The sequence below is a fragment of the Erigeron canadensis genome, chromosome 1, assembly GCF_010389155.1.
Source record: "Erigeron canadensis isolate Cc75 chromosome 1, C_canadensis_v1, whole genome shotgun sequence".
Classification (NCBI taxonomy): Eukaryota; Viridiplantae; Streptophyta; class Magnoliopsida; order Asterales; family Asteraceae; genus Erigeron; species Erigeron canadensis.
In genome coordinates, this window is record NC_057761.1 from 47,570,938 (window position 1) to 47,581,732 (window position 10,795).

At 36.5% G+C, this 10,795-nt stretch overlaps 3 long non-coding RNA genes across 3 annotated transcripts; 1 reads left to right on the forward strand and 2 right to left on the reverse strand.

Annotated features, from left to right (window-relative positions):
- Window positions 1–4,006: 4,006 nt before the first annotated feature.
- Window positions 4,007–6,352, forward strand: LOC122586137. The gene is made up of 3 exons (XR_006321878.1): window positions 4,007–4,176; window positions 5,287–5,361; window positions 6,133–6,352. It is a non-coding gene; the product is annotated as an uncharacterized LOC122586137 (long non-coding RNA).
- Window positions 6,353–6,810: 458 nt separating this feature from the next.
- LOC122580085 lies at window positions 6,811–8,841 on the reverse strand. Its single transcript, XR_006320742.1, has 4 exons — window positions 8,756–8,841; window positions 8,147–8,215; window positions 7,920–7,997; window positions 6,811–7,592 (listed from the first exon to the last, which is right to left on the reverse strand). It is a non-coding gene; the product is annotated as an uncharacterized LOC122580085 (long non-coding RNA).
- Window positions 8,842–8,920: 79 nt separating this feature from the next.
- Window positions 8,921–10,012, reverse strand: LOC122580152. The gene is made up of 4 exons (XR_006320755.1): window positions 9,953–10,012; window positions 9,513–9,808; window positions 9,081–9,267; window positions 8,921–8,995 (listed from the first exon to the last, which is right to left on the reverse strand). It is a non-coding gene; the product is annotated as an uncharacterized LOC122580152 (long non-coding RNA).
- Window positions 10,013–10,795: the final 783 nt, after the last annotated feature.

A 10,795-nucleotide genomic window follows, 5' to 3' on the forward strand; every position in this document is an offset into this window, starting at 1 on the left:
ACGTTATACCTCGTTGCAAGGAGCCACCCGAGCAACCACATCAACACACTTAACCGGGCTAGGGCAAGTACGGGTTAAGCTTAACACTTTCACGTTAAATTTACGAGCTCGATTTTACATCACATATAGTTTAGGTGTTTACACAACCTAAACAATCATCACATTTATACATCTTTACGTTTGGGCCCTTAAACGTGCACGTGACATGGCAACTTAAAGAGTCTAGTGAACTAGATGAACAAGCCATACAAACATGCACATTTCAATACTCATCAACAAGTGTCATAAATCAATTCATCATAAGACATTGCATTTCATTTCATAAGACAACATCACATATCGTTGGGACTGCATTTCAGGCCTCATTGGTCATTTGCATAGCCCATATAACCTCCCGTGTACTCCCGAATACTTATAAGTAACAAAATACCGTTAAAGAAGTTATAATACAAAAACCATGCTTTTGTTGAACCCTCAACGTGTTAAAATAGTGTATCTTACCTCGTAGAAGCGTACAACAAATGATAACGTAAGTTACCGAACTTTGCAAGTATTCTCGACTACCTATAATCAACATAGGACCGATTTATGAGTATAATGAAACTAAACTGACCTACAGTCTAAATACGTGTCACATACTCTATAATTATCATCACTCCAGATAATAGTCCCTTTTTGACTATTACCCCTGGTAAGTTGTCTCTTTTTGTCTACTTCGAGACTATTATCCTAGGTAGTTAGTCTCTTTTTGTCTATTCTCAATTTTTGTCTATTTCTAGACTATTACCCAAGGTAGTTAGTCTCTTTTTGTCATTTTTTTCACAAAAAAACAGGTTTTACACCAAAGAGAAGACTCTTTTAAGACCTAATTGATAATTTAGCCCCATCAATTACTCCATGAATGAGTTGTTAACAAAAATGGATCATTAGGTCACATTAAACAACCATTCTTACTATTGAAACTCGATTAATTAATCACAAATGATAATCAACAACCCCCATCCATACTCCAAACACTAAGAACTGAATTAAATCCATAAAGTTGAATCATATTATCACAAATCAAGAGAAATCATCTATATTACCTACACTTGATGTAGGGGACTCAAGATCTAAACAATCCTTGATCGAAACGGCACGAAATGAATGGATCTTTGCTTGGAAAGGGAAGGGGATTGGCTAGGGCTTTTCTCACACACACGTTACAGCAGATTTGTGGAAATTAGGGCTTCCTAATTTCCCTCTAATCCCTGGCCACCCATTACAAATCTTACATTTAGGACCCCTCAAGTTCTAAACTTAACTTTCTTAGCTTATCTTTCTACTGGGAGTCTTAACACACTAACAAGCACCTAATTACTTAACGTCTCTTTGATTACTTTCATTAAACATCACATTCACATTATTGCACATTAAACATATAAGCATTAAATCATTTAATCACATATAGGACATATAACCTAACGAACCTAACGTTAACTAACGGAAGGTCAAATAGTCAAACACGGAAAGTTTGAGATGTTACAAAAAACTTTTAGAAACGGATTAGGGACGACATTTTTCGTCGCAAATGTATCCGTCGGTAATCAACTCGTCCCAAATCCGTCGTTAAATTAGTCCGTCGCTAATCAACTCGTCCCAAATCCGTCGTTAATTTTGTCTGTCGTAAATCCGTCGGTAAAATTTATGTTCGTCCCAAAATCCGTCGTTAAATATTTTCGAGGCCGATTTTAGGATCGCCCTTAATCCATCGAAAATCCGTCGCTAAAGTCGTTTTAGGAAGGATTTGGGACGGATTGTGGCCGTCGGTAATTCCAGTTTTTCTTGTAGTGGTTGTGCTGATACTCCAGCTTCCTGTTGACGATAGAAAGATAGATTTTGAAGATGGATTTCATTTGTAGACAAAAAAGACATGGTACATTGCATTTTTTATGTCCAAACGACAAACTTTTGCACTATGTAGTGACTTTTCTTTTGGTTTTATACAAAACAATGGTTTTGTTGCCACGTATAATCAAATATGAGAGTAATGAAGGTCGGTCATTAGCTCTACAATAAGCAGTTTCAGGTCAAGTCTTTATTGAGAAAGAAACAAGATTTGTATGTCAGATTTTTAAGAATTATGTAACGTCGCCCAAAGTGTATCTTTAAAAAGCATAAAACCTCTGAAAATCATATACCTTGTACTCACATATGATCCGCTAAGAATTATATATTAAAAACTTAACCAAACAAATCTGTTCATGAGCAAAACCATTAACTGCGTTAATCCAGCCCAGATTGACCGGTTACCCAAGTCACATGACCTGGTATTTTTCCACCTCTTCAATACATATATACGAAAATTCAACACTAACCTTTAAAAATGCTGGTGCATAAGGCGGCCTACTTTTGTGCTAATTGATCCCTCTTGTCTTCGGTTACCTGTTACATTCAGCAGAAAATAAGTCAGTGTTTCCTAGATAGGTCTAAACTTGGAGAAACAATACGTTCATGATTTGAAATACGAACCCTATGTTTTTCGTCCAATTTTAGCCAGTCTCCACATTATAGAAGTTCTTCACACGGGCTACACGTATATATTCCTTATCACAACAAAGGATAGTACCAACTATTCCCAGTTTGTGACTCAGTTCTTCATTCTCATTTTCAACCGATTGTTCTCCTGTGTAAAAAATTCTATCTTTAGTAATAAACTTTCCAACCAAACTGAGAATCCATCTTACTATCTTACTTTTATTTTGGTATGATGATAAATTCTTTGTTGAAGATTTTTGTGGCCCGAAAATTTGGCTACTCGAGTCACAAGCTCGAAGACCCACATCTGTGATTAAAAATTTAAGTCTATGAAATGAAACTGTTAGCAATAGGGAAAATAAAACAAATAATGTATACATAGAGTATCTAGAGCTTCAAACCTCGAACATTTCATTTTCTGTTAAAAGTAAATGATCTCTTTGACAGAGTTGTTCTAATGCAACTTGCGCTGCAATCATCTCAGCCTATTTTCTTTCAATTTCCTCCAGCCATCTAGTATATTTAATAATAAAAAGTCTTCAAATACCGTTCATACCACCGTTACATGGGTCTCATCTACTTTATGGAGTTGTAGAGTATATGTTGGTTGTTGAGTTCTAGAGAGATTTCCAAGGGTCAACTTGTATAAAAAAAACTTATTCTTAATATTAGTTTTCAAAAGAACTACTTGCTCTATTGTACAAATATAGCAATGGACCATGACCAATCAATCTGTAGTTTCAGATCTTTTGCACCTTGTTCAGTTGACCTTTCGACATTCTGATGGTTTTCATCCTCCCCAAAAATTGCGAGTATTGTACTAAATCTTCATAGCAGATTGGTTGCAAGTAAGTAAGCAAAGTCCTTGCAGACGTTGGAGGTGATCGAACATGCATTTTAAAAGTGATTTCAATAAAGGATTGTTTGGTTGATCGAACATGCATTTTAAAAGTGATTTCAATAAAGGATTGTTTGGTTGGGACTCCATTAAGTCATATAGGGATGTTTGATTATAACTTAATAAGCAAACATCAACTTTTTATTGTTAGTCGATACACGAAGTTAACCTTTATTTATCAACCGTCCCTCAAGGCACACCGCACACCAACTTTTGTACTATTATTGTCAGCACTTGTCTCTGAGTATATTGGTGTAATTCTCTTGACTGGCTCTACTCTTGTAACATCCGTCATTTTGACCCGCTTGACTAATTATGTAATTTGACTAATAATTTTAATACATGAGGTGATTATGTGCATTTTATGATTAATGACTAGAGATATACTTGTCGGGTCGATTAATTGACGTATTATGTGAAATGATACAAGACAACTTGTGAATTTACTAGTTAAGTGTATGGGTCAACCCATGGATATGATCCATGACCCACAACCTACTAACTTGACGCAACCCTATCCACCCAAATTCTTCCACCCAATCCCTCTTCTCTCTTCTCTCTTCAATGCTTGCAAGAACACACACACACAAACTCTCTCCCTCTCATTAAATTCATCATCAATTTGGGTTGTTCAAGCTAATTTAATACAAGATTGAGCTTCATCATCATCTCATCTTAATTATATCATAAATTTGAAGTCACATTACAAGAAATAATCAATTCGGGTCAATTTTCGGATTCAAGAACTTTTGATGATTTTGGTAAGTTAAACTAGCCTTACCATCTCTCAGTTAATGTATATAATCATGGTTCTATGTAAAACTCTCGGGGTTATGGGTCAAAAACGGGTCAAAGTCAAAACTAGGGTTTTGCTTGGTTAATAAAGTCAAAATGGATTTAAATTGCAAAAATTAGTTTGGGACTAGATTTTGAGGTGGGTTTGGGGTAAAGTAAGTTTGTTTATGCTTAATATAGCCTAACAAGTTTCTGGGTCGGGTCAAATCCAAATGGGTCGGGTTTTAGGGTTTAGGAGCAATATTAGGGTTCTTGAGTTAATTTGAACCAAAACTGAATTTTTGATGATAACTTAAACATCCTGTAATGGAATTTCGAATTGGGGCTTGTGTAACTATGTTTGTAAACGTCTAAACTTACTTCCAAATCTGGTTCATCAACCTCTTGGGTCGATATAGGGTTTCTGGGTTAGAAGATAAATGTTTTTGGGCCATTTTCTGCACATAATCTGCAGCTGCTGTGTTCTTCCCCTGTTCGCCGTCCAACACGTTCCTGCCACCGTCTGGGACGGTGGCCTGCATCTTCAAAATAAGCTGGACGGTGCCTAGACGGCCAAACCTTCTGTTTTACGCTAAAAATTGTGCACCAAAACCCTTGAACGAGACCACCGTATGGGACGGCCTTCATGGCGTCTGGGACGCTCTGCCAAACCCAACCACCGTCTGGGACGGCGGTTACAACCGTCTGAGACGGTCACCCATTACTTATGGTCCAGGCCTTGGTCTAGACTATCTTGGGCCCTTTTTTTTTTTGATGTTCACGGGTCACCATGGGCTCCAAGATCGTGGGCTGCTTCTTTTCTTTTTTCTACAATAACATAGGACTCTAGTTAAATTATATACATATATGAATGCCCATATATACGTACAAAAGTTGCTAAGGACACATGACGGTTTCCGAAAGACCTTAACTCGAAATGAGATTATGTTTCGACATCCCGAGTGACCAAGTTATGTCACGAGGGTCGCCTTATGCCATAATAAAACACTTAAAACCTAATTAGAGTTCCCACTCAAACAAGTAACGTACATAACATATAAATACATGTATTAATAAATATGTATATTAAATTATAGGTGGTGGACGTGAAGTGAACGTAAGATGACATTGACTCGACTTTATATCATCTTAACTTTTTATTGCCAATCAAGGTGAGTTCCGTAGCTCCCTGCTCAATTGAGATTCGGGTTGAAAAGTGTACACTTATGTGTTTGATTGTTTGACTGCTTGATTGTGATATTGAATGTGCGACTTGAGCTTGGTTTACGCATATGGATGTGATTGGATGATTATTTAGGATAGTTGTACATACATAAAGGTTGGTTATGCCTTCAAAGGGTTTAAGATGTGGTGGGAAGGCTGCGGGTGACCCTAAATATAAGCATCGAGAACTCGTTGAAAGCAGAATCCTCCTAAGTATATGTACGTATCGGGTTGGGTTGGTTTGATGATTATGGACTCGTGTTTGAGACACACACGCATAAATAATGATATGATTGTTGATGAGACAAATGAGTACATCCGAGTGTATAGACGTATTCACTTGTGTTGATTGGATAAACGTACATGACTCCGGGTATATAGACGTATATACGCCGATGATTTTGAGATGCCACATTGTTCATTGTGATGACATGTGAGTATCGTTGCATTGGTGACTTGATGGTCACACGTATGATACACGTTATGACATTGACTTGCATACGACACATATCTTGATTTTGACACCACTTGTGTTATTCATTGCACGTTCTTACTTTTATCGTGTAATCTTATAGTATTGATTGTGTGACACGCAAAGACTACTTGTAAGCGTTGATTTGCCTTTACTTATACATCTTGTGATTATTGACAATGGTTCCTCGTGAACCATCACTACGAGCTCACCAACCTCGTGTTGACTTGTTTAGTACATTTTTCAGGTAATCAGGTGAACCCATGACGAGATGTTTGATTGATGACTAGATATGGACCGGGGTATGGACTTATAGGATCCCCGATTCATTGCCCATTTTTACATTATGCTTAGGATCATTTGCCATCTCTTAATGATTGTTTTGTAAACTGTGATATTCACTTGCTCCTTATGCATTTTGTACTTGAATTCATGTTATTTATGGATTCACCGAATTCACTTACTTTCATTTAGTTGCCTACGATAATTTCACCATGTGCTATGTAATTTCCGTAATATTTCGAGCCCTAGCTCAGGATGTTACAACTCTGCTTTTGGATAACAGTACTGATCAAAATAGCCACAATACAACTGATTGGCTTGCACGTTAAGGCTGATGTACTCCCTATTCAGACATGAGTTTCAAGACTATACTAGTATACTCCTCCAAAAGAAATGCTTTAAAGCCCATTAACTCAGCACCTCAAATAATCACTGAACAACCTTATGCGCTGAATGTTTGATGCTATCGCATCAGATTATTCAAAAGGGAATACTTGACCAGAAGTAATGAGATATATGTATAAACTGCATATTCAAGCAGTAATGAATTGATTATTACAGCTTTAGAGTCACTGTAATTAGTATTACATTAAGAAATTATATTGTCAGAACACTTTCTTCTAACTCGTGATCCGGCAAAAAATAAAACTAAAAGTCAGAACCAAAAATCATTTAATTGCTGCTCTAATAGTTTAATGGACTACCAAAGCACTGCATAGTGTATAGCCATGGATACTACAACAATAAGTTAAGTAGCACTCTACAAGTGCTACATTTCATAGAACTTCAAACTGCAAACTTCATTGTACAAATTTGTGTCCTTATCGTCGGAAACCAACACCAGCTTTTCTGTCCCTGATCCCATTAGGGTCAATATTCGAATTTTCTCTACTAAAGAATCCATAGGTGGTAAATGAGGGCTCGGTCCTTTCTTGTACCTATTTACTTGCTGGGGGCCACCTCTTTGAGAATCATTATTCAGTTTTGGTGCACCAAACATCCCGTAACTTACCACAGGTTTGACTTTGACTTTCAGGTTCAGATCTTCTCACAAGATGAGCAAAAGTTGGCCCCATGGCTGCATGCCTGTTTTCTGGTCCAGGAACCGTAACATTTGATTGTTTAGCAGCATACCTATTTGTTGTTTTTGGTGCAAACCTCACCATTCTTCATGGTCAATATCATCAGCCAAATCTGATTCAACTGTACCTACAGGACCAGTATTCTCCTAAGTTGCAGAATCAGATTCATCCAAGCTTTGATCTGGTCAGGGCTTTGTGCTGAGATATTACTATTTGACGGTTCTAGAAGCATCTTTTTGCCCGGTCCCTTCTTCAATGGCCAAAATTTCACATGCCGGACAACAATGTATGCTTGTTTTGCCTCTAATTTAGGCCCACTTTACACAATAGAAAATTCTTCAATCTGCAATACACGAGTTCTTTTTAAAGATCGAAGAAAACCAGAGGTAGCTATTGAGCTATTCAAACCTATTTACTAATCAAGAAGTCAGCTCAGACAGGTCAAATGGATAACACGAGTCGGAAGTTGCCAAAAGAGTATTCTTGTGGTGCATAAAACCTCCTAAACTATTTTATTCAAATTACTACTATAAATCTGATTAAAAAACTTCATAATCATTTACTAACTTTTGGGCAAAAAGCATCTCTGGTCAAACACAACCCAACCCTTTTTGACTTTTATCTCAAATGCAAAGAACCACATGAAATAATGAAATGCACATTATTGTACCAGTGCAAAGAGACGTGATAGCAGTTCTCCCAAGTCCTGATCTTCAACTTTAACACCCACTACCATCACTGACATGCACTGTTTAGCAGAAGAATGTTTCAAATCCAATTTTAGTAATATTTGTGATTGTGAATACTGGTGGATTAACATTAAACATACCACTCGTTAAGTTTTATTGGAAACAACCCCTATCAACAATGACAAAAGTAAATTAGCTATAAACATACCTTGACCCGGTAACCACGATCAGCTAAATGCTTAATGGTATCTGCTTTTGTTTGTAAATCATGCTTATCCTAGAAAAATAAGCATTTTGTGAATACGCATCAGCAGACAGCACAGATAAAGGAAGCCAACTACTTACTAAAAACCAAAGATAATTAAACTAAGTTAACAGCCTAAACTTGAAAAATGATGGTAATTTAATGCATGAATTTCTTATAAGTCTGTATTATGATTTACTTGGTAGATACGGGTATATCATGTTCTATTATCTCTTGTTCTCTACATTAGCTTCGCCATTCTTAATTAATGTTAAGTTGATGACATAACGTGACATAATTGCTTAGTCTCCATGTTTACACATTCTTGTTATAATTGAAAGCTAACTAGAATACTGAATGTTATCAGAGTTCTCTTTAGACTGAAGACTAATGGTATGTAAAAGCTCGGTTAGTGTTTGGATACTAATGTTTCAAAAGTTCCCCGATCTGGTGGCCAATGGCCATCCACTAAGGGCTGCCATTAAACACAATCAAACCATAATGAATAAAATCTCAAAACCTACAATCTTCAGAAAAGTATATGCCCAATAAAGAAAAAGTTTTTAGCTTTACCAAATGAGTCATCTCCAACTTAATGCCCAATAGATCACTCAACACATCATGCTCCCCGACAAAGCCAACTTTGCGTTCAGCACAAATATCTGAATACACAAATCCATATAAGACATAACAGCATAAATAAGCAGCAAAAACTTAGAGAAAAGATTTGGAAATTATGCCTCTTTTTGCCGACTTGCAGCCAAGGCTTCAAGCGTTCAGTTTAGGCTCGGTGATAGCTTTATGTTGAAATATCTGTGGAAAATATGTAAATAGAAAAGCAGTTATAAATCGCCAATGCAGTTGAAGAAAAAAGGAGGAAAAATGAAAGAAGTTGCACCTCTGCATCCCTGGATGATCTCTTTCTCAAGAACTTGAACACGTATGAGGACCTCTTGAAGACACTTCTCTTTCTTTGTATCGCTACTTATTCCGGTATTGATTTTCTGTTTAAAAGCTTCAAACTTTAGTTCTAGCTCTTCGCGTTGCAATCTTTGCTTTTCCGCCTCTGCTTTGACCATGTCAACCTTAAACACATCCAAAATAACAAATTGCTCACGTTATATTACAAATGCATGTCCGGATAAAAATTTATGATGTATAACATATTTATCAAATATCTAAAATACACATGGCAATGACAGGATAAAGCATTGATAAAACAAAAACAGTACCATTAAAATCACAAGCAAAAAGGTCATGCGAGATGAAAACATTCCCCATGGGGAAATGTTGAAAAAAACCCTCTTGTTTATGGGTTAAATAAGTTTACCTGGCTCTCGAGGAGATTTGTAATAAACTCCAGCTCTTCTATGGATTTCTCATAGTTTAACCTCTTCTTCCTTCTCTAGGCTCGTGTGAGAGGAAGTCAAGGATAATTAGGCATAGGAGGCGGCCGAATTTCAACAAGCAGTCAAGAAATGATTATAGTTTTGATGGAATGCACAATTCAAAGCTAAATGGGAAAAGAATTGATTATGCAGAGATTGCAGTTTTGAGACCAAATTTAGGGAGTGCTAAACGTGGGTCCTTACCTTCTTTTTTACTTGATTCTTGTACTGTTTTTGGCTGTGTAGTAAACGTGTGTTAAAAACATGCCCAAGGATCCGAGAGAAGTTTATAGTAATATTAGTTTTATGCGGAATGGAAGTAATATATCAAGTGTAATCAAACACCAAATAGAAATAAAGTAATAGAGACACGAGGATTTACTTGGAAAACCCAAAACGGGAAAAAACCACGGGTGGCGAAAGCCGAGAAACAATCCACTATAATTTTGCAGTGTTTACAGAGTTTGGAAAAATAGAAAATACATGCAGAGCTTTTGTATCTCTAGTACATGTGTTTTGTGATGTGTTGTGTTTTTCATGTTCTACGTTGCATGGTAATGCATCCTTTTATAGAGCAATAAGATCATATATTGTCAAAGTCTTCAACCTATAGTATAGGCCATAGCTTGATGTCTTTGAAAACACATTTCCATGTTCTTCTCCTCATGTTCCCTCTGTTCCTTTTTTACTAAGGCAAACATGTGCTAAATGAAAAACTCATGCATGCAACGACCAAAACAAATCACAATTGAATTGTGATTTCTTACTAGTAAGGAAAAGTCCATATCACTATTTAGCTTGAGATATTAGACTTTAACATATGAAGACAATATACTTCAATCTCCACCTTGACTTCAATATGCAACAAGTAACAAGCACCTCATCAAAAACTTCAAAACTCCATAAGAACCTGCAATCACTATATAGAGAAAAATTGTTTCCTAGAAATAAAATACTTCCTCCACCATGAGCCATGATGGCTCAATTGCGATTAGAAATACCCATCAAGTCCAAACATAGTTTGAACTTGGCTATTGGAAGACTTATGGTGAATATATCAGCGGGATTATAATCTGTATCAATCTTGTCTATGACACAATCACCTTTTTCAATGATATCTCGCACAAAATGATAACGAATATCAATGTGCTTTGTTCGGTCATGAAACATCTGATCTTTACTCAAAAAGATAACACTTTGGTTATCACAGAAAACTGTAGTAACC